The sequence below is a fragment of the Enhydra lutris genome, unplaced genomic scaffold (assembly GCF_002288905.1).
Source record: "Enhydra lutris kenyoni isolate GAN:26980312 unplaced genomic scaffold, ASM228890v2 scaffoldscaffold30, whole genome shotgun sequence".
In the NCBI taxonomy this organism is placed as follows: domain Eukaryota; kingdom Metazoa; phylum Chordata; class Mammalia; order Carnivora; family Mustelidae; genus Enhydra; species Enhydra lutris.
This window is the reverse complement of record NW_019154114.1, coordinates 17,985,920-18,013,578: the sequence shown is the minus strand read 5'-3', so window position 1 is coordinate 18,013,578 and position 27,659 is coordinate 17,985,920. Positions and strand designations below refer to the sequence as shown.

At 49.2% G+C, this 27,659-nt stretch overlaps 1 protein-coding gene across 1 annotated transcript in view; it reads right to left on the bottom strand.

The window, feature by feature from the left end:
* The window catches only part of LOC111152768 (cadherin 13), a 991,753-nt gene that overhangs the window by 92,106 nt on the left and 871,988 nt on the right, over positions 1 to 27,659 (bottom strand). The gene's annotated exons all lie outside the window — the stretch shown is intronic.

Sequence of the window (27,659 nt, the reverse complement as noted above, 5' to 3'; positions counted from 1 at the left end):
CCCTCGTTTCACAGTGAACAGTGCAGGAGAGTTATGCTGCCGTGCCCAGCCGAGCTGGCAGATGGTCCATTCCTCCCCTTGGCCTTCCCTGTGTGGAGCTGAGGCCGGGAGACTGCCTTCTCTTCTACTGAATGTGGCCGGAAATGATGCTTGGCGGCTGGGAGCAGCTAGCCCTTCTCGGTGCCTCTCTTTCCATCTGTCTACACACAGACAACCCCAGGACCCAAGGGCAGGGTGCGGCCACAGGGGTAAGAATGTGGGTCCTGGGTCCCCTCACCTATCATGAGCCGTTGTTGAAAAAGAAATAGACTTCTACAGAATGGGAGCCTTTATACAATTTTTTGTGTCTTTGTTCTTGCGACTTCGCTGATCTTAAACAACAAGGTCACTGGGGACCCAGGGCTCCTCCCTTGCAGGCGGAGGGACCGGAGCTGAAACCTGGGGTTGACTCCACGGACTCTGCTTAGTTGCACCATCTCCTCTAAAGAAGAGAGTTGATTTCATCCGTGCCACCTCTTCCCCACAACAAGGAGGACTTAAAAAACCCATTTTCCAAGGAAACATATAAATCAGTTGTTTGGAGCCTTGTTGTACCTGTGTTTTTATTGTAATACATCTCCAATACTTGTTGCAAGTAGGTGTGGTGAAAATAAATCAATAAATGAAAAATCAGCTTTCCCATAGATAATTTCGTGAGCTACCATCAGCACATTCCTTTGAGCTGGAAGCATAAAGTATTGTTTTAGTGCTCACCTCTGACACACTACAGGTGAATAGTAATCTGTTTGCAAATATTTTACAAACAAGTAATACCAATAAACTGACAAGAAGAAGAAATATCTTGGAATTTCAATTAGTAGGAAAGGGAGTCTCGAGACAGTGAGGCGATGTCAGAAAGCCCTTGTGTTCAAAGAGAAGTAATTTGAGAAATGGGGTTTCAAAAGCAGTGGTTGATTAATTGACTTGCAAATCATTAATCATAGGCCTTAATCTTGATGCCTTGGGGGGCTGGGGCGGGGACGGGAACTAATTTGTCTACCACACCTCAGCAAACCTGGGTGGGTTGTTTCCTTTCTGTGAAAGGGATGCTGGGAAATTCTTGGAACCTGATGGCAGGATGGGAAGCAGCTAGAGCAGGGAGGGACGGGGAGGATGCTGTCACACAGACAGGGCTTCCGGCGACATTGTTGACCTGATTCCTAAGTAGTCCTCTCTTCTAGCTTCCTCTCTTTCCCACAAAAATCAGGGAATTCCTAAGCTTAAATCTAGATGTGGTTCTCAGCCCTGTCTGCACATTGGACTGTCTTCGAGAACCCCCTCTTTTTTTTTTTTTTTTTAAATAACTGGGCCCTATTCTAATTCAGTGGGTTTGGAGGTAAGGTCTGAGATTAAGGATTTTCTTAACCTGCCCCGGTAATTCTAGTATGCAGTTCAGTTGACAGAAGCATGACAGAGTCCAAGGTCAAGAACGGGAAGGAGGTGTCAGTGTTGAGAGAGGCTGTCTGAGCTCCGTGCTGAGGGCCTGTGGGGGATCCGTGGCTCAGCGGGAAGGAACACTGGGATCAACCCCATCTGTCGGCCGCGTGCCCATGAGGCTATCTAATCTCTCCAGATATGGATGAAGAAAGAGGCACAGAGAAGGAAGGAAAGTCCAGAGTCGTTCAGTGAACCAAAGGTCAAATCCGTGCCTCCTAGATTCCTGTTATCTCCGCTTATAATAAGTTCTATTACTCAAGACCCCCATCGCTGAGGCCCCCCCTTCACCCCTGCTGTGGTCTAGCCACTGATCACACCAGACCTCAGCTCATGACCTGTCCTCGTGTCTCGTCTGACACCTGTACCTTGGGACACCAGGGGGGCAATGATGCAGGCACGGGGAGGGCCGGGACTGGAGGATGCTGCCATCCATCCATCTGATACAGGCGCAGGTACACCCAGGACCGAGGTGAGGGGCTGCTTTGTCAGAGTGGACGGGGGTCATGTTGCAGGTGAAGACACAGAACACATCATGATTGGAGGGGGCTGGAGGCTCAGTGAGGGCTGTCTTGTCCACAGCTTTCTCTCCGGCCCCTCACACGACGGTAGGTGCAGCGAGGGGACCCAGTAAATATTTGTCGAATGAGTCTGTGGTCTTAAATATGGGAGGTGGGACCTGGCATCAAAGGCCGGGATGGAGAGGACATGTGAGGGCTGCAGCTCTACGGGAGCAGTAAGAGGGACCTGCTGGCTGACTGATGCCTGACCCTGGCACATGCTGGATGTTCCAGAAGGGCAGGGATGGACTGATCTCCCTTGTTCTCCAGGACATCAGTAGCACAGCCGCCTTATGACATTCATGGATCTTAGGTACTTTTACCTTCATTGGCCCTTCCTACTGGAATAGATTTTCACAGGTTTTTAAATTTTTCTTTTATTTGTTTTTTCCTGATATGAGGGAAAAAAATTAAAATTTTCTTTGACCCTGAAAGTTCTTGTTCTGGTTTTAGGACCCTCACCACTGTGCTTCTGGCACCTTATGGGTGACTCATCTCTGATCCCCAGTACGTAGCACAGCGCTGGACACATGAAGATCTGATGGATGGATAGAGGAATGGGTGGATGGATGGGTGGATTTGTAAAATTAATATTTAGGCCAGGTCTAAGTGGGAAAAATCTGTGCAGCTTTTCCCAGGACACTTTTTTTTTAAAGTGTCTGTGGCACCTACCATAGGGGCTGGCATAGAAGACCCTTTTAGTGTGTGAGCAAATGACTCCTAAGGGAATAACGTAGGATTGTTTTTGGAATTCTCACAGTATGTATTGTGGCCTGATGCATCCTTAGATGGAGTAATACGTCCACAGCTACATTTACCTACCATCCACCCACCCATCCATCATCCACCCATCCATCATCCAATCCCCACCCATCATTTTCCATCTGTTCCTTATCCACCCTCCATCCCACATCTATCCATCCATCTATCCATTTATCTGCCTTCCATCTATCATCCATCCATCCATCCATTCTCCATCCCTGCATTTATCCATCCATCCATCCATTATCTATTAACCCACCCATCCATCCATCCACACATCCATCCATCCATCTGTCGTCCATCCAACCATCCATCCACCCAACCATCCATCCATCCATCCAACCATCTATCCAACCAACCACCCATCCATCCATCCATCCTCCATCATCTACCCATCCATCCATTTTCCATCTACCCATCTATTTATCTATTCATCTATCCATCATTCTCTATCCATTCACCCATCCATCCATTTATCTTCCTTCCTTCCATCTATCCATCCATCTTCCAGACACACAGATAGCCAACAATTATTGGGTGAGTGGCTTCTATGTGCCAAGCATGATATAGTCTAAATTCTAGGGATATGCTAGAAAACAAAATAGACACAGCACATGTATGATTATAAAACTGTGCTAAATGTTGGGAAAAAAGTAACACTGAGCCTGTTGCTTGAAAGGGGAGTGGTGAGAGGGTCTGGGTGCCCAGTCTGGGGAGAGCCATTAGGGAGGAATTCCCTGAGAACTGAAAGCAGATGGGGAGTTAATAAGGGGCCAGTGGTGGAGGGAGCACGTTACATTTGTAGAACCGAGGGAAGGTGGGTGTGGCTGGAGTGCAGGGAAGGGCTGGAGAGAATTGTTTGCCATTGGGCTCCAGAGGAGGATAGAGTCAGGTCAGGCAGCACTTTGGGGGTCACAGAAAGGCATTTGGAATTTACCTTGAAAGTAAAGTGGAGTCTAGTCAAGAAACTGGGTTATGTTTAAATCTACTCTTGAGAGAATTCAGAAAAAAAAAATCTTTAAATATAGAAAACATTCAACACAATTATTATAGTCTTTGTTAAGACCATTATCTGATTCTTGCATAAACTACAAAGCCAGTTTCCTTGAGCATCCATTTAGAAACTCATTATTGCTTAATTAAATACTCATTCTATTAATTCTATTCAATGTTTTAACCCCATTATGTAATTCAAGATGGAAAATTAAATAGATTAAAATGAAATAGTACCATTTTATATTTCGATAGCAATGCTCACTTTGTGATTTAAAAACAACAGACAGACATTAATTTAGCATACCAGAGCAGGAGGAATTATTGATTGTTTAGTTCCTTTAATTGGAAAAAATAGATAAAGTCACTTTTCTGTTAAACTGTGTGGCAAATCAAATACCAGACGCAAAACGTATTTTTACATAATCAGTGTGGGTGACTGGCTTGGGACATACTGAGGCTCATTAGACCTCTCCCTTGTATTCAGAACTGAGTATTTCCTTCTGCTTTCTTTGAGAACACGGGGTGAGTTATGTGATGGACCTTTAGGAAGAGAATGCCTGGACCTTCCAGAAAGGTCATCCATCACCAGGGGGAAGAGGGGTTTCCATTTTATTTTACACCAAGAATAAATTCTCTTCCTCATTGAGCAAATGGTTGGTTTTAGGTTAAGGTTAACCTGAAATTTGAAATAATAATCAGCAGGGTAGAAAGCCATAGGTGGGAAAGAAGTGACAGTGTGTGACTTTAAGGGACTGGACATCTACATGCTTGCATGTTTGACAACTGGATTCCAGGTTCATGAACTGTCAGCCACGATGTTTCATAGATGGTGAACTTGACAAGTTTGATCTAATTATTTGGGCCCTGGCTTTGGGAAATTAAACGATAAATTCCCCAAAAGTTTTATAAACTTGAATTTCTCTTTGTGAGGTTAAAAGCATTCAGGGCAGATCATCAGACATTTAACTTGCAAATAATTTTATGAGTCTATATTTACATAAAGGATAGAGCTCATTGGAAAAAGCTGATCTTTTGCTGATAGCCTAATGGGTAGAGACTGTGATTGCTAAGAATATGATATTATGTTCAAGGATCTTGGTACATTGCCTGGTATAGGGTAAGGACTCAGCATTTGTTAGTGAGGATGTTGATGATGGGATTTGTTTTGTACCGTATGAAATTCTTACTAGTAAATTGAGGGTATGGCTCAAATTCTTGTGACCCTTTCTGTACTTATGGTCTGCCTTTTAACGTATAATCCACAAAGATACTTGCAATTGGTGTCAGAAAGCTCTTCTCTTTTCAGTTATGTATATCTGACACTCATATCCTTGCTTATCCCTGATTTTTCTCTAACAACAGGACCTTCATTGCCAAGGCAAATGATGTTAACCTATAGCACCCACATTTAGAAGGGATGGCTGTATTAGGTATCTGGTTTCCTCTATCTACGATTAGGATTCACCCCAGGATATAGAAAAATGAAAGAACTCCTTCTAGTAAATATCCTTTAAGGGTCTACTGCATGCCGAGGAGTCCACCAGAGGCAGGAAATATAGCAGTAAATGAAAGAGACACTATTCTCTCCCCTCGGGGGCTTGGAGCTCAGTAGACTGACACATTTCCTCCCACTCACCCCCTTTCTTTATATGTTTTGTTGACCCATGACATATCCAACCATATTGTTTTCTACCATTTCTCCACTGTCACACATCCAAAGCTGCACCTGTAGCCAATTACAGATGCTTTTACATTTGCACATGATCTAATTTCCAGCTAATGGTCATTTCAATAAATGGTGGTGGATTATTTGGATGGCCATATGGAAAGAACGATGAATCTTGATCCCTACCTCACACCATACACAACATGTGGAAGGTAAAACTGCAAAGGTTTTAAAAGAAAACATACGGGGACATTTTAATTCACCTTACAGTTAATGTATATGAGCACTATATATCTATGTAATACATAAAATACTTTAAGTACATAAAATAATACAAAAATACAAAATATAATTATGTATGTGAAGTTCACATAATAGAATATACATAATATTTAAATAAAAATTTTAACAAGTACACGGAGTTTTTTTTTTTTAAAGATTTTATTTATTTGACAGAGAGAGAGATCACAAGTAGAGAGAGAGAGAGAGGAGGAGGCAGGCTCCCTGCCTAGCAGAGAGCCTGATGTGGGACTTGATCCCAGAACCCTGAGATCAGGACCTGAGCTGAAGGCAGAGGCTTAACCCACTGAGTCACCCAGGCAGCCCCAGTACACGGAGTTTTAATAAAAGTTCATTTAGTATTTTAAAGAAGACTTTATGTCTAAGAAATGATTAACAACAGAGAACCACATGGGTCTCTGAAGGTCCTTGGCTGAAAACCTTCAGCCAGCCCTCAAGAACTGGACCTACTGAGTCCTTCCCTAGCCATGTCCCAACAGGACATGCATCGAGAGGCCCCAAAATGACTACAGAACCAAGATGGGAGGAGAACATACAGGAGCCCACCAGACCATAATGGCCCCAGACATTGCTATATTGGACTCTTTTCTCCACTTGGTTAAAATTCTGTCACCTCTAAATACCCCTTTCTCTTTGAAGACGAGCAGTGGTGCCAGAACTTTGGTTTTCAACACTCACGGAAGACAATTCACACAGTGAGAAGTAAATCCGATGCTAGAGCCCTGGGTCCCAGCAACTATGATCAGAGACTTACTTCCCTGTCCTCTCAAGCAGAGACAGCTTGGGGCATGCGCCTCCCAGCTGTGAGCTTCAGGAGAATGAGGTTTTTGTCTCTAATCTTTCATAAGGTGAGAGCACTATAAATAGACATTAAATTTTGTTTTTGTTTTGTTTTGTTTTGAGGGAGTGCGAGCACACATGAGCACATGCATGTGTGAGTGGAGGGTGGGGGGTGCAGAGGGAGAGGAAGAGAGAAAGAACCCTAAGCAGGCTTCACGCTCCTTGATCCTAGGAGCTGTGAGATCATGACCTGAGCCGAAACCAAGAGTTGGACACTTAACCTACTGAGCCACCCAGGTGCCCCATTTTGGGACCATTTTTATTTTTTATTTTTATTATTTTTATTTTTATTTATTTTATTATTTTTATCTATGAAATAAATACCTAAAAGAAGATGATGTCCCTGTACATGTGACTGAGAATAGCGGCCATGTCGTCTCTCATCTCACGGAGAAAAAGACAAGTGAACGAACTGTAGTTCGGATGGCAAAAACAATAGAGCTCTACGTGCTGGTGGTCAGTGTTCCTTTTCTGAGGATCCTAAAAGAAGATCCCAGCCCCTGTTGAGAAGACTGCTCTAGAAGGCCATTTGTGTCATGGGATCCCAGCTTCCTTAGCCAGAGCTGAATGGACCCAGGCGTGTGCCTGACTCACAGGTGACCAATCCATTGTCTGCCACAGGAACAATCAAGGTGATTCTCTACGAGTGTGAACTCAGAGAAATAGAGGTTATAATCAGAGACCCTAAGTTTCTGAGTAGCTGAGCATGGGGTGACTTTTTTTTTTTTTTTTTTTTTGGTCCCTCGGACACCTATGACTAGATGCAGAGAGAGGCAAAAGAATGGACACAATGAGAGAAAAATGGAGAGATCCCAGGGCACTCAAAAGACAAAAGACAGATGGGGAATCATCCTTGGTCTCCCACTGGTTTTCCAGCCCCGCCCCCATGCCCACAAGGTTCCCTACACCCCTTGTCTGCTGGATGCTTCTGGGCCTGTCAACAATGGTCCCATCTTCACCAGCCACTTTGAGTGGGTTTCTGCTCCTAATGCAGCCCTGAGGAAACTGGCTCTGGCGGATGTCTGCCATTCTCAGCAAGTAAATGTGGCCTTTTTGATGAAGATTTGGGTCCCACAGATGTCTCCTCAAGGATCTTTTTTCCCTTTGCTATGGAGAATTTCAAACATTTATTAAAGCAGCCAGAATAAAGAGCCCCTCGTGCCCACCATCAGGCTTTAGAGATTTTCAGCTCGTGCCCCTCTGTGCTTCAGCTACATACCCTCATCTCCCCATTCCTGTATCATCTGGCACAAATCCCAGACGTATCATTGTATCTGTAAATATGTCACCGCGTGGCTCTAAAAGATAAAGGCTCTTTTTAAGAAAACATAATCAAAGTCCTTTCTTGATCCAACTAACATTAATTTCTTCTGATAATTACTGCTTTTCTTTTGTGCCAGATACTTTGATAAAAGCATTTGCATGTTCTCTCTGTTCTGGAGAGAGAGAGTACCTACCCGCTCTGGGAAAGGACAGCTATAAAGGGGCCCATTAGACCCCCCCACTGTGTTGTCAGCGTTTTCTCAGTTCAACGTTCAGGCCGGTGAAGAAGTGTAAATGGTTCAACAATGATAAGGGACCAACAGCCCAGCAACCGAGCCAAGAGCAGTCTCCAAGATTCCCTGGCATCCCAGGCAATGTGGTTCTCGATCTGGGGGTGGGGGCAAGGCAAAGATGCCCCAGGTTGGTGTGACCCAACCCCCCAGAGAAGCCCCGGGCTGGAAGGAGAGCTCCGTGCCTGGGGGACTGCCGTCTGTGGGTCCCCTTCTATCAGGAGGAAGGACCGAGCGTTCCCGGCTTTCTGGCTGTACAGGGGCAGGGCAATGGGCCAGTGGGCAAGGGAAGGAGACGGTATTCCCTGAACCCCCTGTGGGGGTCATTCCCCTTTCCCGCCCCGTGCATACGTCTCTGTGTCGGTGCATTCCCCATAAGGAGCTGCCTCGTGTTGCAGCACATTGGAGGGGCTGAGCCAATGACTTTTTTTTTTTTTTTAAAAGATTTTATTTATTTATTTGATAGACAGAGATCACAAGTAGGCAGAGAGGCAGGCAGAGAGAGAGAGAGAGAGAGAGGAGGAAGCAGACTCCTAGCTGAGCAGAGAGCCTGACACAGGGCTCGATCCCAGGACCCTGAGACCATGACCTGAGCTGAAGGCAGAGGCTTAACCCACTGAGCCACACAGGTGCCCCATGAGTCAATGACTTTCAAGGACAATGCCCAGCCAGGCCTGCTCTCTGGGGGCCTGGCAAGGCACCTGCTAATGCCCATTTCTTCCCCCCACCGTGATCTTGCTTGCGGAAGCCCCTCCAATCTGCCAAACACACACATCCACGCGCGCGAGTGAAGCAGTGAGTTTTCAGGAAGAAGATGCTCGTGTAACTAAATGTGCCTTTTCCTCCACGGAACAAAATGATGGGGAAACAAAGCCACTGAAGACCGACCGGAAACTAATGCAGTTGAGGGGTGGTTGTCAAACTGTGTTCCTGGGAATCAAGGACGTTTGAGGGATGGTACGGGAGTCCTTCCAATGGACCAGGTCCCCCCCCCCCCCCAACCCCTGAAACAGTAAGATTTAAACAACCTGCATCATGTTTGGTCTGTTTGGAGTTAGAGTTCCTGCTCAAGATTTTGCCTGAAAAAAAAAAAATGTTTTGCTGTAGAAAGAAGTTTGCACATCACTGCCTTTGGGAATTCGCATAATAAATATTACATCAGATAAAGAGAGAAAATTAAAATCAAGGAGCCAAGAGGCCCACATCCTTCCTTTTCTGAATGCCAGGTGTGGACACATTACTCCACCTGACAGTAGCATCTCTCCCTCACTAGAGTTTCTCTCTTTAAAAAAATGAAAGAGAAAGCAAAACGCATTCGTACATCTGATGAGATAATTGGAAAGTTTAATTTTGAGAAGCAGAGAGATTTTCTGTGGAGATATGCATCCAACCGCAGACATTGGAATCTGGATGAAGAATGACTTTTCTTTTTCAGGAGCAGCAGCACGGTGGGCTCCAAAGGCTTTGGGATTGGGTTGATGCAATTCTGCAAATGTGTAAGCGTGGGAACTTTGGTGAAGTGGGGGCACTTTTGGGCCTACCTTGAATTCGTGGGTAAATCTGATAATGTCTCTGAGTCCCAGTCTGACTCTCTGAGATATAGTGCATTGGACTAGAGCGCTAGGTTCTTAACACTCATTACATATCAGAATTGCTTACAAACCCTTAGAAACAGTGGATGACCCGGGGGCCCGCATTCACAGGATTTCCTAGGGTGAAGCCCAGGCATTGATATGTCTCAGAGGTCCCCCACATGATCTCACTGAGCACAGCTGCTTGAGATGACTCTCAGGTCCCCTCCTGGTATTATGATCAGGGGTTAAGAAGAGCTTCATGATCTCCTCCAGCTCACAGTGAGTCCTAACAGATGAAGACCCCATCGTGGGAGCCAGAGGACGCCACTGGTGGAAAACCTTGAGAACTCTTCCTTCTACACTTGGCTCTACGTGGGGTCATCGGAGGTACTAAGGGGAGCAGTGGAATACATAGATTTGCCAATGAGATCACAGGGCTAGTGCCTGAAGGTCATGGTTTTCAGCATCTCGAACAGGAATCTGGTACCCATTAGTAGTTAGCCCATTCCCCTCCATCTGGCCCCTAACAGCTACAAATCTGCTATCGCCACGATTTGCCGTTACATTTCGTGCAAATGGAATCAGGTGACAGGCGGCCTTGTGGGTCTGGCTTCTTGCACTGAGCTGAGTGCTTTCAAGGCTTGTCCGTGTCACAGCAGACATCAGGACTCCATTCCTTTTTATGGTTGAATGCTACCCCACTGTACGGACAGACCACAGTTCGTAGACCCCTTCGTCCCCTGATCAACACGTGGGTTATTCCCTTTTTCTGGCCATGATGACTAATGCCGCCGTGAATGTTCACATACAAGGTCTGGCGTGGACTTGGGTTTTCCTTCTCCCGGGTAGACAGCTGGATGTGGAGGAACTGGGACGCGTGCTAACTCCATGTTGTCAGAGGTGTGGACTGAAGTCACTTGTCAACATGTGTGTAGATCTTACGCTCCCCCTTTCAAACACACGGGGCTGTGTCTGTCCTGCTGGCTGGCTTCCAGAACCTAGTGCCGCCTGGTCCCTTGGGTGGGGAGAGGCTATACCTGAGAATAAGGCCTCCCCTGTTGAATGGTATTAGGTTTGGGAAGGGAGAAGTATCCATGTGGGCCCTGTTTCTTTCAAATCCTTTGGCCAACCCACTCGAAGCAGCCTCCTCCTTCCCACTTTGCGCGGGGTACTTCACAGGGTAACAGAGACATGACACAGACCCCTGGAGCTCGTGGAGAGCGAGCCTTCCTCCTGACAAGCCACCGGCAGCCAGTTCTAACCAGACAATGTATGTCTTTAATCTCCCGAGCTGTGGGAAAATCGACACACTTGGTTAGGCTCCTGATGCTAACACCCCAGGATGCTAACACCCCAGCACAAATAAGGACAAGAGAAACCGTCTGCTTTCATTACAAGGGATTTGTACAAATTCATATGTGGAATTGACTTACAGCTTCTAATTTATATTTAAATCCCAAATGTCTTAGTCAGAAGCAACCACTCTCTATCCATCTTCTGTGTCTGGACCATTGATTCGTGCTTCAAATAGACCCCAGGGGCCCAGTTGTAATTCCCATCGGCATATCCACAAATTTCTTCCCAAAGGTGGCTTATGGAGTTTCGGAGAACATCGCGGTCCCACAGGGAGAAGAGATAGTTGGGAATCAGCCCGGATGAGAGATGCAGGATGAGGAAAGTGATTCTCTGTCCTTTCCCTGCTCTGATACAGGATGGAGGGACAACGGAAGCCTGTGAGGGGACAAGGGTGCTCAATGGCCTTCCCTCACACTGACAGAGACAAACGAGCAAAGTGTCTCATGTTTAACGCCACAGAGAGCCCTATCATCTGTTGGCTGTGTAACTTTGGTCAAGAAACAACCTCTCTGTGTCTTGATTTTCTCATCTGCAAAATGAAAAATAATAAGGGTACATACTCTCATTGGGTTGTAACGATGATAAAGTGAGAATATTTATAAAGGCCTAGAGGCACGCCTGACACATAGGCCCTGTTACAATGAACACAGATGAAATGAGCAAAGAAATGAAGTTTGTTACCCTGCACATGGTCGTAAGGAACGTGAGCAAAGAAATTAACTTGGCTCTTTGGGGAGATTTTTGGTTACAGTAGCCTAGCCTTGCTCAATTGTATTTCAATATAAAGTTCCCTTTCACATAAACTACTTAGAGTTGGTGCCAGTTAGAATCAGAAGTATCTTTTTTTCCTGATTGCATTTTCTTTCTTTCTCTCTCTCTCTCTTTTAAAGATTTTATTTGTTTGACAGAGAGAGGGAGAGCAATAGAGAGAGCACACAAGCAGGGGGAGCGACAGGCAGAGGGAGAGGGAGAAGCAGGTTCCTCAATGAGCAGGGAGCCCGACATGGGACTCGATCCCAGGACCCCGGGATCATGACCTGAGCCGAAGGCAGACACTTAAGCGACTGAGCCACCCAGGCACCCCCGATCATATTTTCAATCTAACTTATGGTTTCTCAACTGCAACACTATTGACATTTTGGGTTGGATGATGATTTGTTCGGGAGGGGGCACTCAGCAGCCCCTGGGCCTCTGCCCACTGGATGCCAGGAGCGCCCACACCGCAACCATCAAAATCCAGACGCTGCCACGTCCCGTGGGGTGTGTGTGCACGCGTGTGAACTCCTCCCTGGCTGAGAATCACTCATCCAGCTCAACCAGGCCAGGGGTCCCCTAGGACCATCCACCTCTAAATGGCAGCCCACCAGTCCCCCAAGACAAGATTTGTCATCTCGCTGGCCCCAGATTGAAGTCTCAGAGGAAAACACTGAAATAGCATGATAACATTTTCTGGAGTAACTGAATCAGACATTGCCAGGAACACATTCAAGGGTAAAACCGGAGACTATAATTATTATGAAAATTATTGATGTAGTTTTCATTGCTCTACAATTTCTGAATTAGCGACGGATAATCCCTTTTATAAAAGAAGAAAGGTAGTTTTTCTTGCTTTCTATTCTTCCTGACATTCGCCTGCCTCTCGCTTTTCAATCAACATGCTTCACGCCCGTGTGCGGCCAGGGGACTCCGGGGACTCCGGCACCACACACAGACTCTGGGTGGTAGCTGTGCCGCAAGGACGGACGGGCGGGCCTGCCACGGGGTGGTCCTGTCCCCCCAGGGGCGTTCTCAGGGGGGCCCCAGAAAATGAGGGCCATTTTCCACTTGGTCCAGTTGAAGCTGTGCTCAGACTCAAGCTTACACAGCAACGAGGGGTTATGGCCTGCGGGCCCAGGGCTTCTCCCCGCTCCTGAAACCCTCTCGACTGGAAGTGTGAGCCTCGGGCCAGGTGCCTGGGCATCACCCGGGAGCTGGTTAAAAATGCAGAGTCGGGGCCGCTCCCTAGACCTCCGGAATCAGAACCCAGGTGACAGGGAGCTGAGTCAGGCTGGCTGGCTTCCAGAACCTACTGCCACCTGGTCCAACTGAGAAGTTGCTCCCAAGCCCTTCCGCCCACAGCTGTCCTCGCTGGAAGCCAGAGAGGCCAGGGACCTGGTGGCCATGAACTCAGTAGTCCTCCCTCAGCATCCTCTCTTGGTGCCCTCTGTGCTCTGGCTGGAGGGCTTGGCTCCCTCCGGAGAAGGGGGAGCACCCCCAGCTCCTCCTCAGGCTTGTTCCGCCTCCCTTACCCTCCTCTCAAGTCTGTAAACGCGTTGGAGACCCTTCAATGGAAACCAAGCAACACAACAAAGAAGGAGCAGCCTCAACTCTGCCCCCTACCACCCCCCAAGAGGGGCCTGCATTTCCTCCCCTCCCCCTCCACTGTGCGGTTGGGACTGAACACTATATCCACGTTTGCTGGGAGGGCTGCAGACCATGGAAATAAGCATTGGTCGTGTATTTGCAATCAAGGAACGATGGAACTGGTCAATGTTGAGATGTAATGAATGGAGAAAACATCCTGTTTAAGAATTCTTATTGGGGGGGCGCCTGGGTGGCTCAGTGGGTTAAAGCCTCTGCCTTCGGCTCAGGTCATGATCCCAGGGTCCTGGGATCGAGCCCCGCATCGGGCTCTCTGCTCTGCGGGGAGCCTGCTTCCCCCTCTCTCTCTGCCTGCCTCTCTGCCTACTTGTGATCTGTCTGTCAAATAAATAAAATCTTTAAAAAAAAAAAAAAAAAAAAAAAAAAGAATTCTTATTGGGTTGTTGAACAGGGGCTGGGACCCTCACCCCGCCCACTGCCCCGGGCAGACAAAACAGGCCCCTCCCGGTGTGGCTCCAGCTACCTGGACTGCTGCACCTGAGTGGCGCAGGGGGTGATGAGGAGGGGAAGGGGGCTGGGATTTGAATATGGAAAACAGGAAGTCTCAGAGAGTTCAGGGATTTTGAGTAAAGGTGCCATTTGCAGCTTGACTTTTCTCTGCCAAGTGACAGGGTGGGACAGTGGAAATTGCCAGGTGGTGTGGAGAGAGCCCGGGAGGGAGAGAAGCTAAGGGGGAGAGAGGGGAGAAAGAAAGAGATACACAAAAATAGGGGCAGGTGGAGGAGGAGAGGGAAGAGGGAGGGAGGGGGAGGAGGAGGGTGGGGGAGAGAAGGAGGAGGAGGGGAGAGAGGCTGGGGCGGTCCAGAAGACACAGGCTCGCAGGAGCAAAAGTGCTAGAGAGGCGGAACCAGCTGGGGAGGTAAAGAGGAAGAGGGAGGAGAGGGAAAGACAGAAGGGGGTGGGAGAAGGGGGGAGAGGGGGAGGGAGAGCGGAAGATGGGGGAGGGGTGGTTTAAAGTCTCGATGGTGCTTTTTTTAAATAAGAAAATTTGGGCAAATCCAGAGCTGTGTTCCTGCATTTTTTTTTAAAGATTTTTTTTATTTATTTGACAGAGAGAGATCACAGTAGACAGAGGCAGGCAGAGAGAGAGAGAGGGAAGCAGGCTCCCTGCTGAGCAGAGAGCCCGATGTGGGACTCGATCCCAGGACACTGGGATCATGACCTGAGCCGAAGGCAGTGGCTTAACCTACTGAGCCACCCAGGTGCCCTGTGTTCCTGCATTTTATCAGCATTCCTAGGGGCCTTTGTTGGTAGTCGAGGAGAACAAAAATTTCCATATCAATAGAAACCCTGCGGTTCTGACCTACAGTCTGATCACTTCTAGCAACAACAACTGGGCACACCGAGAGCCAGGATCAGACGGAGAGCCAGGATGGGTGGTGAAGCCCAGGACGGAGGGCGACAGTGACCACTGTCACCCCCCAGGAAAGACACTGGCACGTCCTGGGCCCTGGCATTGCCCCTAGTCACTACCATGAAGTCGAATCTTTTTGCAACAGTTTCTAAAATCCGCACGTTAGGCAAATTTGGACCCCAACCCCCAGCCCCCCAAAAAAGCGACCCTTAGAAGTCTCCCTGAGTCCCCAGGGCTCTCACGGCCCTGGGAGTGCGGTTTGCTCTCAGGCTCCTTATAGGGAAAATCCATGAGTGAGTCCAAGAGCATCCGGCCAGGTGTGAGCTAATGTCTAGGGGACGGCATCCACGTCTTCCTTCCAAGGTCCTTCCCAGGTGCGGGCTTCCAGGGTCCCCACCACCCGCTATTTTGTTGCCGTTACCCAGTTCTGAACCCAAACTACTCCTTGAGGGAATATCAGTCGTGAATCGGGGAGTCAACCAAAATTTGTGGGGGGGAGCCTCACTGCCCACCTTATATGAACTTCGTGTCCGTGACGCGTCTCAGACGGTGGCCCGCCCTTGGCCGGGGAACAGGGACCCTGGCAGAAATGGGGGTGGCTCCCTTTTCTGGGCCCCCAGATCTCTTCCTTTTTGGCTCTAGCGCCCCTCTCAGCCACGCAGCAGAAACATCAGCTTGCCAACGCCCACCACTGTGGGTGGCGCTTTTCTTCGCATGTCACAGGTGAGGGGGACAAGATGGGCCATTCTGGGGGCTCACCTTCCAGAGATCCCTGAACATGGCAAAACCCACGACTGCCATTCCTCTGTCAAGAACGGCAACTTCCGAATGGAACACGGTCCCTTGACCGTTCAGCTTTGGGGAGGCTCAGAAGGGACTTGGTGTGACACGCGCAGGCACACGTGCACGGGCACACGCACCGTTGCAGGAAGCGAGCGTTGCCAAAGTGGGTCAAGTCGAGAGTCGTTGCTATGGCAGCGCAGCGGAAGAGGAGAAGCCTCCCGGGGCTAATCACAGAAGTGAGCTTCCATCCGGAACCTGCGAGCAACCTTCTACAGTCTGCACTTGGCGTGCGGGGGGAAGGTTAATGTCACTTCCGCCCCAAGGAAGGCAGGAGGCCTGAAGCCGTGCGGTGGAGGGCAGCCCTCCGCGCCCTCCCGGGAACAAAAGAACAGAAAGGATGGAGGCTAGCGAGTTGTTTAGCTCACGAGCTGGTGACCATGTCAGGGGGGTACTGCCTTCCTCCGACAGAACACGCATCTGGATAAGAGGCCACCGGGGACGTGGCGGTGGGGGAAGGGGTGTTGCATGGCTCTAGATTTGGGGAACGGGCTGCAGGAGGGGGACTGGGCTGAATGAGGCAAACTCAAGTGGAGCAAGTCTATCAGCTTTTGCAAGAAATCCATGCCCCGCTGACGAACGGCGGGAAAATGATGCTGAGCAGAGCGTAACAACGAAAGCTACCATGTGTCCGCTGTCTTGAGTTGTGGGCTGACTGCTCACCCCATGAGGTGGGTTCCACTCTGAGCCTTCAAGCCCCGTTACTGGGCTGGGAAGTGCAGAGAGAGGATTCGCACCTGGTGTGGTCCGAGCCTGGAGTCTATGCGCTACTCCTTCTTGGCGGCTTTCAGAGAAGTTCCTGCAACGCCAAGAGACCTGTGCAAGTGGGTCAGACCGTCAGCCTCACTGTCCCCGTCTGCACGGTGCCAGGCCTCCTCTCGGGGGCAAGCGGGACAGCCATGGGCATGCCCCCGGGTGGTGTGGCTCGGGTGTAAAGACGGGAAGGGATCCGCCATCTGGTTTCGAAGGAACGGCCCCAAGATTTTCAATTCAATTTTCCTCTCCCTTTTTCTTGCATGGGATGAGAGAGGGTCCTTTTGACTCCTTCGTTACCCTCATTGTCCAGGCACACCAAGGCTGTGCTGAGTTTATAGGAAATGAGGCCGTCTCCTTCTGTTTTTGTCGCCCCTTCCCAGACCCCGCATCCCCCCACTGTGTCACCACCAACAGGCCACCTGCACAGACGAGCGAGTTCTATGCGGCTGCTGCTTCTGGTGGTCCAGGACTGCAACAGGGCAAGTGGGGGTGACTGTCCATCACCCACAGGGACCTCCCCACAGAGCTTTGCTCAGGAAGCCACACCTGGGTTACAGTACTTCAATATAGGGTAGCTCAGGGATGGCTAGAGGACTGGGGAGAGGGCTGGCAGCTGGTGGGGCATGGAAGGAAGTCCAGGGATGCAGTTAGGTTCAAGGGTGGGTCTCTTACAGGTGGGGGTCCAGACAGAAGAGCCCAGAATACCCAGCTCCCTCCACATGGTATTAGCCCCTGGATCCCAGCTGAGCAGTGAGCTGTGAGGCATCCCTCACCTGCTCCCACTGGTTCCTTCCACACCTTGACTTTCCTCGGCTCCTCTTAGAAGCTCTGCTGCAGGTTCAGGTCCAAGCCCACAGAGCATGGGGCGTATGCGTCCCCATCTGCCCAGTGTGGCCCTGGGATCCCACTTCTCTGGGGCCCCATTACATATGCGAGCCCTTGCACGGGCCCACCATTCTACCTCTGCTCTGCGCCCCAGTGCCAAGAGCCTCCCGGACGATGACCCTCATCCTCTGTGTGCCGGCGGGAGCCCATTCACAGTGGGGTGGGCCTTCCTCCATCATCAGGGAGAAATCCACGCGAGTGTAGAAACCAGTGAGGCTCATGGGATGCGAAGGGGAAGGAAATTTGAAGGGACTTTGACCATATTCAAAAAAGGGTCATACGCTGCAATTTAAAATGCTCATATGAGAAAAACAAAACAAAACAAAAACAAACCCAAAACAAAACAAAACAAAAAGCTCACAGCTTTTGGACCAAGCATTTCATTTGTGAGGGTTTATCATATAAAAACCCTCATATATATGCGCAACGATACACATTCAGGCATTTTAATTGCTGTGATGTTCATAAAAGGGAAAACCAGGGACCACCAAAATGTCCATCAATAGGGGATTGGTCAGACTGTGGGCTGGGCTGCCTGTGGATACCACGTTATCGGAATGCATGAGGTGAGTTAACTGTTCTGCAATATTGATCAGAAGGAAATCTGTTGCTTTGGAGGATGCCAGCAACCTTGGGTTTACTTAGGAGAAATAAAACGTGCTAAGTTAGTGAAATTGGGAGAACACGGGCACTCCAGGGGCACATTTGAAGGCAGAGCTGAGATAGATTATAGTTAGTTCCTGGATGGTAGAAGCCAAGGGCACAGTTGGAGCTCACGGGACTGCTGTGTGGGTGGGTGGGGGCCGCGGGCAGCTTCTGCTCCCCGTGGCCCTGGTTAAAGTCCCCCCCACAGGTGAAAGGTGTGAAAATGACAGGCCGTACGGAGGTTTGGCAACCAGTCCCCAGGGGAAGGGTGACATCTTTCTGCGGGACTCCCACTAGCGGAGGGGCTAGGGAGACTTGAGGGGGTGTGAATGAGCAGCCGTGCTGTGGACGAAGGATGAGGTCATACGGGATCGCTTGAATCAAGACTGAGAGAAGTCTGGGATGCTGGCGACACGCTCCAAGTCAGCCCTCGTGTGAGCAAACCAAGAGGCTAAGAGACCTCGCAGTCTGCGGCATTCCAACCGGATGGAACCAGGGCGAGGGAGGAACCCAGCCTCCAGAAGGCTTCTGTGAGCTGCTTCGAATTGCTAAACGTTCGGGAGGGTTTCTCTGCCAGGATCCAAAGCAGGTACCAAAGCAGGTAGCAAAAGCCAAAGGAGAACACAAAAAAAAGGTCACAGCAACCACGATGGGGTATTTCCCGAGTGAGGGTGGTGTTGCCCTCACTGGCTGGGCTCCCCATGCTCTGTGCAGCAGCACAGCCTCACCCCTGCCCGAGGAGATGAGGAACATCGCTTCTCCCATTTTACAGAAAAGGAAAGAGGAAAAAAAATCCTCATAAAATGGCAACACAGGGCGCGCATCACGGGATGCTGTTTCTGCAAGTCAAAAGTTAAGACTGGAGAGAGGGGAGGAGGAGACACCTGCAGAAGTTTGACCGACATGTTAACAGGGGTCATCGCTCGGGTGAGTGGAGACATGCCAGCTTTTTATATTATATGCGTGTGGGATAGTTAAACGCCTTTTTTTTTTTTTTAAACAATGGAAACCAATTATGTTTTAGTCAGAAAAAATATGTTGGAGGGGATATAGTGCTAGTGAGTTCAAAGTGCATTGAAAAGTAAGTCGTTTTCAGAAACATTCTAGAAAAAGCAGAATGACGTGGGAGGAGCCGCTGTCCAGGATGCTAAGTGTCACCATGTGTGTGGCTACAAGGATCCAGACAGTGTGGGGGCACCTGGGTGGCTCAGTGGGTTAAAGCCTCTGCCTTCGGCTCAGGTCATGATCCCAGGGTCCTGGGATCGAGCCCCACATCGGGCTCTCTGCTCAGCGGGGAGCCTGCTTCCTCCTCTCTCTCTGCCTGCCTCTCTGCCTACTTGTGATCTCTGTCTGTCAAATAAATAAATAAATTCTTAAAAAAAAAAAAAGAAAAAGAAAAAGACATTGTGGTAGTGGCCGGGGGAGACACCGAGCTGTCCACGGGACAGAACAGAGAGCCCAGAATCAGACCTACACACTACGCCCGAATGATCGTTGACAAAGGGACGGTCACAATTCAAACGGACCTGGAGCAGCTGCAGGTCCACAGCTAAGTACATGGCCTCAGGCTAACCCTCACAGCTCACGCGCAAATGAACTCAAAATGGATTGTGTGTTCCATGTAATGCATCAAAATAGAAAAAAAAAAAAGAATTCTTTTTTAAATCTTAAAAAAAAAAAAAAGAACGATAGATTGGACCTTATCAAAATTAAAAGCATTTGCTCAGCGGAAGAGTCTAATAGGAGGGTACGAAGATAAGCCGAAGATTGAGGGAAACATTTGCAAGGCACATCCCTGATGAAGGACTCATATGTAAACTCAACAGTAAGAAAGAAAAGAAAAAGTCAGTTAGAAAAGGGGCAGAAGACATGAGCAGACATCTCACCAAAGAGAATCAAGATAGCAAATAAGCACGTGAAAAGATATTTAGTGTCAGGAGTCAGTGGGAAAATGCGAATTATACTCACAATGAAATATAGCCCCATGCCTCTTGGAAAGGCTAAAATTAAAGCGAATGGTGAGACCAAATGCTTGTGAGGATGTGGTAAATTGCACTTCCCAGACATTGCTGCTGGGCGTGGAGAAGAGCACAGTCCTTGTGGAAGACCGGCTGGCAGTTTCTTATAAACCTAACATGGACTTGGTGGGGCGCCTGGGTGGCTCAGTGGGTTGAGTCTCTGCTTTTGGCTCAGGTCATGATCTCAGGGTCCTGGGATCGAGCCCCACATCAGGCTCTCTGCTCAGCAGGGAGCCTGCTTCCCCCTCTCCTTTTCTGCCTGCCTCTCTGCCTACCTGTGATCTCTGTCTCTGTCACATAAATAAATAAAATCTTAAAAAAAAAAAAAAAAACTAACATGGCCCCGGGGCGCCCGGGTGGCTCAGTCAGCTGGGCGCCCGGCTCTTGATTTCAGCTCAGGGTCATCAGACTGAGCCCCGCATCAGGCTCTGTGCTCCGGGGAGAGTCTGCTTCTCTCCCTCTACCGCCCCCCCACTCTCATGTTCTCTCTCTCTCTAAAATAAATAAGTCTTTAAAAAAAAAAAAAGCCAAAATAAAACCCAAAACTAACGTGCACCTAACAGGAGACCCAGCATTCAGGTCTTGAGCATTTACCTAAGAAAAATGACCTGTACACGAATGTTTGCAGCAACTCTGTTTGCAATGGCTTCAAATTAGCAACTGGCCCGATGGCCCTCGGTGGGTGAACGGTTAGACAAACTTTGGCGGAAGGCTCTCGAGGGCACTCTGCTTCGTGACGAACGTCACTCTCAAGAGAGTTACACAGTGTCCGATTCCATTCATAGACCATCCGTGGGACAGACTGGTGGTGACCAGGGGACATGGCCGGGTGTGGGGGGAAGGTAAGTACAACTATTATGGAGTTCCAAGAGGTACTCTTGCCACTCGTGAGCATGGGGGCGTCCTGTATCCTGGTGGTGGAGCTGATAACCCAAATCTCTACGTGTGATTGGCGCAGATAACCCCCCTTGTCCCCCCCCCCCACACTGGTGGAAACCGGATCAGCTCTGGTTGACAGCATTGCTCTGGGTCCACCTGGTCTCGGTATTATTCTATGGTAACGGGAGACATTACCAGTGGGGGAGGCGAGGGAAGGGGTCAAGGGTCTCTACACACTGTTTCTGCAACGTCTTACGTGTCTTTAATCATTTAAAAATGAAAAATTAAAAAAAGAAAAAAGAAGATAAAACAAAAAAAAACAACAAACAAAGAAAAGTTAAAAAGAGTAAATTGCTTTTCTATGTAAGCCTGAAGATACGCATTTTGGGGTTATGCGGTTGATTCTGCTGTCAGTGTGGAGGGGGACCAAACTGCTCATGGCAGAATCCCATGGCACAGGCCAGCACCCTAATTCCAATGCACCCCATTTTGAGTGGCAATGGTTTTTAGTTGAGAGAGAGAGAGAGAGAGAGAGAGGGAGAGAAAGAGAAGGCACTTCAAAATGCTACTAAATGTCTCCCAGGAGCAAGGAGCTGAACAAGACACCGTTTCCCTCTAAGTAAGTAAGACGATAACAACAGAGAAACTAAAATCTTTCAGTGGAGAAATGGACCCTTATAAGAAGCCGCCTTATGTAACATTAAAGTGGCCTTTCCTAATCTGATTAGCTTGGCCTTTTAGAAGACTGCGCATCACCACGTTCAAAGCCACACTTTTCAGACATGATTTTCCACAGTGAAAGCAGAGAGAGAGGGTATTTTTCGACACCCGGAACCAACAAACACAATGGGAAAATTCTAGGATCCTTGGCCCACACAGTTAACTCAGGTGGAGCCTTTATTCAGCCAAGAGCGATGGGCTCGCCCCATTCAGTGTCAGTAATGTGAGTTCAGAGGTGACAAAATGTCACCGTCCGTGGCCGGTCTTGAGGACAATTCATAGTTTCCGACCTAGGGCCAGCCGCATGACGGACCCGCTCCAAGGGGGCACCTCTCCGGACCCATCTAAGCCCCATCTTCCTTGTCTGTGAACAGGAAGGACTAGCAGAGCCTACCCCATGCTCTGCACACCGGCCTGCACAGAGCCGCTGGCCGTTGTCATCAACACCCCCATTTCACAGGCAAGGGCACGAGGCCACAGGAATTAAGAGGCACGCGTCACAGCCAAGGGCGGGCCAGGGTGATAGAGATGGCACTGGAGCCGAGAGTCCGGTGGACCCAAGCCACCCCCCCACGTCACCCCACCCACCCTGTGAAGAAGACTGAGGGACGAAACTGGGACTCTCAAGGGATCAAATTAGTCCTTCTGGTCGACCTGACGGTGCAAACACAGAGACAGCTGGAGCCGGCGCGCGTCAAACCCCTCCCCTGCCTCGTCTCCTCCTTGGATTCTATCTCAGGAGATGCCAAGGGTGGGAGTAATTGGGTTTGTTGTGTTTTAAAAGCCTGGACTCTCCGACTGCCACGTTGCTGTCAGCGGCACTGGTTCCCTTGCTGGAATTTCAAAGCCCCAAAGCAGCCTTGTCTTACGGACAGCTTCTCCTCTGACTCTGTCCGGCTGGTGAACGATACTTTTAAATCTTCTTTTTGCGGGGGGTGGGGTGTGGGGGTGTGTGGAAAGGGGGTGTCTGGGAACCATGACCTTGACACCCGGTTTGATCAAGCAGAGATGAAGGGATCGCCCGGGGCCCCATCTCCCGTGACAGCCCACAAAGTCATCAGTGGCCACAAAGCTGCTTCAACGGGGGGCTCTTGACAAACGCAGAGAGCGAATTCTGCCGGAGCTGTGCCGGGTCACACGGCGGGCTCCCCTCCGCATGTTTTACTGTGCGAACGCTGACTAATGGCCACCTCGCGGCCCATCTCCATGTGCCTTTCCCCTTCCCTTCCCTCCCAGAGCGTTACTGCCGGTCGGGGAACCTGCCCTGTCGACACCGTCCACGCGAAGCTACGTGTCCGTTAAATGAAAGAACTCTGTCATTTTTATGCCTGTCGCCCAGACACCGGCGGAACCTGCCTTCCCCCGCCGGAACGGCCCCCGGGAACAAGACAAGCCGAGTCCGGCACGAACAGAGCGGTCCTCGAGCTCAGGCAGATGAGGTTAACGTGATGTCTTCCTCCAAGCTACGGGGCCACGGAAAGCGCAACAAAACGAAACAAAAAAACACCCAACCACGCTCAGAATCTTATGAAGTCCTGGACCTGAGATGGCATTTCCGGAGGCCGGGCAGATTTCCATGCCAGCCTCGAAACGCAGGCACGTTTTACTGCCCAGTTATTGCGGAATCTCATAAATTGAGTTTTCCAGGGAGCAGAATTCTGCCAGATAACCTGAGAGCTTCATTCTGCATCCTTTCCAACTCAGCTCCCTGATCGCATTGGGTGGCTACAAACGCCTTCCTTCCTTTTCCCTTGAACTGTGCTAGCAAACGCAAGATGGACAAAGGCTGGTGTGCTCTGTCATTTCAGGCCACATGTCACCTGGGCAGGGATGGGTCTCTGGGATGCTATCATCATCACAATGGCCCCTTTATCGAGCCACATGCCAGGCACTCTGCTTGCCATATATTATACTTGACAATAAAATGCTCTATTTAATCTTTACTGCTGGGTGAGTACATTTATCTCCATTTTACTAATGAAGAAACCGGATCTCAGAGAGGCTAAGTCATATGTCTACGCTCACACAGCCAAAGAAATGGCAGTGCCGGGATCTCAGGCAGATCTGGGATGACCGTGTGGGTCTTCAGAGCTTGGCTGAATGCCCGTTAACACGAGCTGAATCTGTTCATTGCTTCCCACTGCCGGTCAGGGAACAGGGAGTGCCTGGGAAGGAAGGGTGATCTGAGGGTTCTCTAAACGATGGAAGCTAAGATATATCCTGGTTACTGACAGTTGTTTAAGTCTGTTGGTCTTAGACTACCTTGTCTACCTCGACAGATTCTAACCATTGCCAGCCCCCTTCCTCTGTAGCTAAGGGGCCAGCTCGCCTAGCTGAGGGGAATGGTCTTCTACACGGATGACCGAGGAGACTTCCAATTGGATGCTGGGCCGTTCCACTGCCTTGCTCTTGCTGAATGGCCTTGAAGAGATGGGATTTAAATTGGGTCGAGGATATTAGTCCAAAGTGAATGAAGTGGAGAGTAGACTTCTCGTTTATGTCCCCAGAGTGATAAATGAGGGAGTGTATTTTTTTTTTCTAAGGCAAAGAAAATGGGAAACCAACGTGGATTTCAGACACATGAGAAATAGCTTATGAATTTAGATGATAGCTCGGCAGAAATAAATTGTACATCTGTTCATTCATTTTAATAAAGTGGAGGGATGGCATGCTGCAGGAGCCCTTGGAGAACCCTGGGTTTTTAAAATTATGGTCCTATAATAGTAGCATTAAAATTTGTAATGCAGCCAGTGGTTTCTGAATTGGAGGGAAAATTCATTTATAAAATAAAAGTTCAGACTTTGGAATGTAAATGGGAAAGCACAATTTTTTCTTGGCCAGATATGAATTAGTCCTGGGAGGGTACTACAACATCTTGACCATAAAATATATTTTAAAAATCTTATGAGGAAGTTTTCAGACCTGCTGACGAACCTTCTTGGGGCAATCTCTATTTGGGTAAATTGTGCAGGTATGAAACATGCTTAACTGGCTTTGTTATTTCTGCCTTGAGCTTGGTGCTTTCTGTACTCAGGCAATTATGGATTACTATTTCCATCTGAAATGAGTCTAGTTGGTTACAAATACAAAAATCATTTTTACGCAACAGCAGAAACATAAGGGAGAGAACTTTTATAGACCAGCAATTACCCCTTCCATGAAAATTTACTCATTCGACAAAGAGTATTGAGTTTCTTAATACACATGAGCCCTACACTTGATATTGGGGAAAATGCAACAGTCCTGACTGTGGGTTTCCTGCTGACTTCAAAACCCAGTCGTATTATTAAAATTTCTCCAGAAATAGGTAGTGAGCCCATAGAAAGCTTTTTAGACAGAGGAAGCCATTTCGATTTATTTCACAAATCAGTCCCTTGAGCTTTCAGGTGGGAAAGAAGCACGAATAAACCACCGGTATCGACCGGCCATGGGTGACACGGCCCAGGGAGGAAGACCCCAGATGGCCTCGAATGTACTGTATTTGCTTCCTCATGAAATTCCGAATGGATGTAGAATGACACGGCCTATAACCTTGCAAACAAAAAATACAGAATGTGAAGAGGTTGTGTCTAGTCTTGCTATCGAGGGCAATTAGCTACTGTCTTAGGTCAGCTTCTGCTCGAAATGTCGAGACGTTCTCCCTCAGTTTGTAGTTATCTAGATGATATCTGAAGAGGTCACAGGGACCAGGGGTCTGGGATGTGACACTTCAGTGGAGACAGAGCAGAGATGGAATAAAGGCAATGAACAAACTGTCCAGGTTCCTCGTGGGTAGGCTTAGGCTGTGGTTACCGGCCAGACAGAGGAAAATAGAAGGCCCCAGAAAGTTTTGCAATGAACATCATTGGTTAACCACTACCCAGACTTGGACCTAACTATTCAGGTCAGGGGCCTCCTGGGAACTGTGTTTTTATATGTATGTCTTTGTTGTTCTGTGTCTAGTTTCTTTGTCTGCGTTCCTGGAAGTGAATTTACCGGATCAATGAGTAGAAATCTTTCTAGGGCTCTGGATCGTAGCTGGGGCCAGAGTCTACTCTTGAGCATGGCTCGGCTGCCTCCTCCAATGGAGTCTATTTTGAAATGGAAATAGGGGCAAAGTCATCTCCTGAGAAAGAGAGAGGGGGCAAGAGGGTTTGAAAGAGACCAGGGAGGATGCAGATGAGCCCCCCCACAAGTAGCTGTTTAACAAGAGTAACATGGAAGGAATGGAGGGCCCCACCCCACCCGGGTTAGGAAACCTTGTGTTCAGTAGTTGCATTAAATATTACCTACTGATTCACTCATCTTTAAATCCCCCTCCCCAACACAGTTCCCGGTTTACAGCAGGTGCTTAATTTATGCTCCTGGCATTCCTCAGTGTCAACTCCATCCTAAGCCCTTCCGGCTCCCTTGCCCAGCTATCCAGCACACACAGGACTCGGCCACACAGTGACAGTCGCGTGATTCACGGCAAGTCCCTGGGACAGCTCTGCGTCTGTCTGCACGCACTCCACTTGCAGTCGGTGTCCCTGCATTCCTGGGGCCTCTGCCATCCAGTCTGCCCTCAGAAAGGTCACAGAGACGGAGAGCATGAAACAGCCATATGTCGCGCAGGGAAAGCAGCTGCAGAATTAAAAAGAGTCCAGGGATACGAAGTGCACCTGCTCTGTCACATTTCTCCCGTGGCTCGTGGCTTGGAGGGAAAGGCCCTTGGTGGGTCTTGCTCTGTGGGGCTGTGTTCTCAGTCCGCTTCTGTCATGTGCCCCGTGCTGTTTCCCGCGGGCCCCGCAGCTCACCCATGGGGGCACCTGACCTTGTCTCTCTGACCCGCCCGGGCCCTGGGGATGGGCTGCCTGGGGAGGTGGCTGTTCCAGCCCACAGCCACTGAGCCGCACCCTTGGGGATGCCAGGCCGGCTGCAGACCTGCTCCATACGAGGCCAAAAAGAGCGAGGGGGACAGCCTACCAGAGAAGAAAGCCAACAGAGAGAGACAAGCGTGGCTGAGAGATGCGGTGGCACCTAGATACTGTTCCGATGATGCTCTCGGAGCCCTGGAAGCAGCCTGGGGTCAGAAAGCCCTTAGACTCCCCCAGGGTGGGTACCCACGCAGTCCAAGATATGCTCACGTTAGTTCAAAGAGGGCTTCTGTCCTCAGCAACCCAACGAGTGCAGACGGTCTTTAACTCCGGAGAACTAAAAGCAGATATTCTTTAGGAAGAGCGAGCCTCTACTCAGCCTCCCTCTAATTGATTTCTCTTTTCAATTTCCCAGAGCTGAAGGAAAACGGTCTTTCGGCCATTTCTCTCCGAGGCTGGTACAAGTGGTCAATTCAATTTGCAGGGGTTTTTTGAGCCTTTCCTCTGAGCGACAGGGTCCCAGTGCCCACAGGGTGGGAGGCCAGGGCTTGGCTCTTCGAAGCCAGACAGCTAACTGGGTCTGGCTCTGATCTATAGAGCTACAGCGCCGAATTGAACCTGTGTTAAACCATGCATCCAGGGGCGATTAGCAAAGGCATCTGTTCCTATTTGCAGAGCTGTCGGGAAGGAGCGCTGTTTGTTCGATCTGATTTAATGCAACAAATATTCTTTGTGCTCCCTCTGTGTACATGGCTCTGTGACCAAAGGGGGCCATCGTGACAAATGAAGCTATGTCTGCCCTCAGGGTGCTCCAGTCTGGAGGAGGCAGAAATGGATACCTACAGTGCTGATCCAAATCACGCTGTGAAGGATGTTGTGATGGGGGCAGGAGCAAAATGCTGGAGAGGCACCTGGAAGGGAGAGGCAGTTAATTCTGGCTGCGAGACATGGGGGAGCCTAAGGGAAGCGGATGGCCACCCGAGGACTGTCACTGGGGGAACAGACTCATGGAGGGTGGGCCCCCTCTCCAGCCCTTCCCTGTGCTTATGCTATGCCAGCTAGCTCCAGTTTCTTCTCTCAGCCCCTCCCATGCCTCTGGTGTGCCTCAGGGCCTTTGCACCCGCTTCATGCCCTGCCCCAGGTGAGCTACCCCAGGCACCATCTCTCTTCACTTCAGTTAACAAAGTCAACACTTAAAGGAGGAGACATTACTTTGCGACCTCATC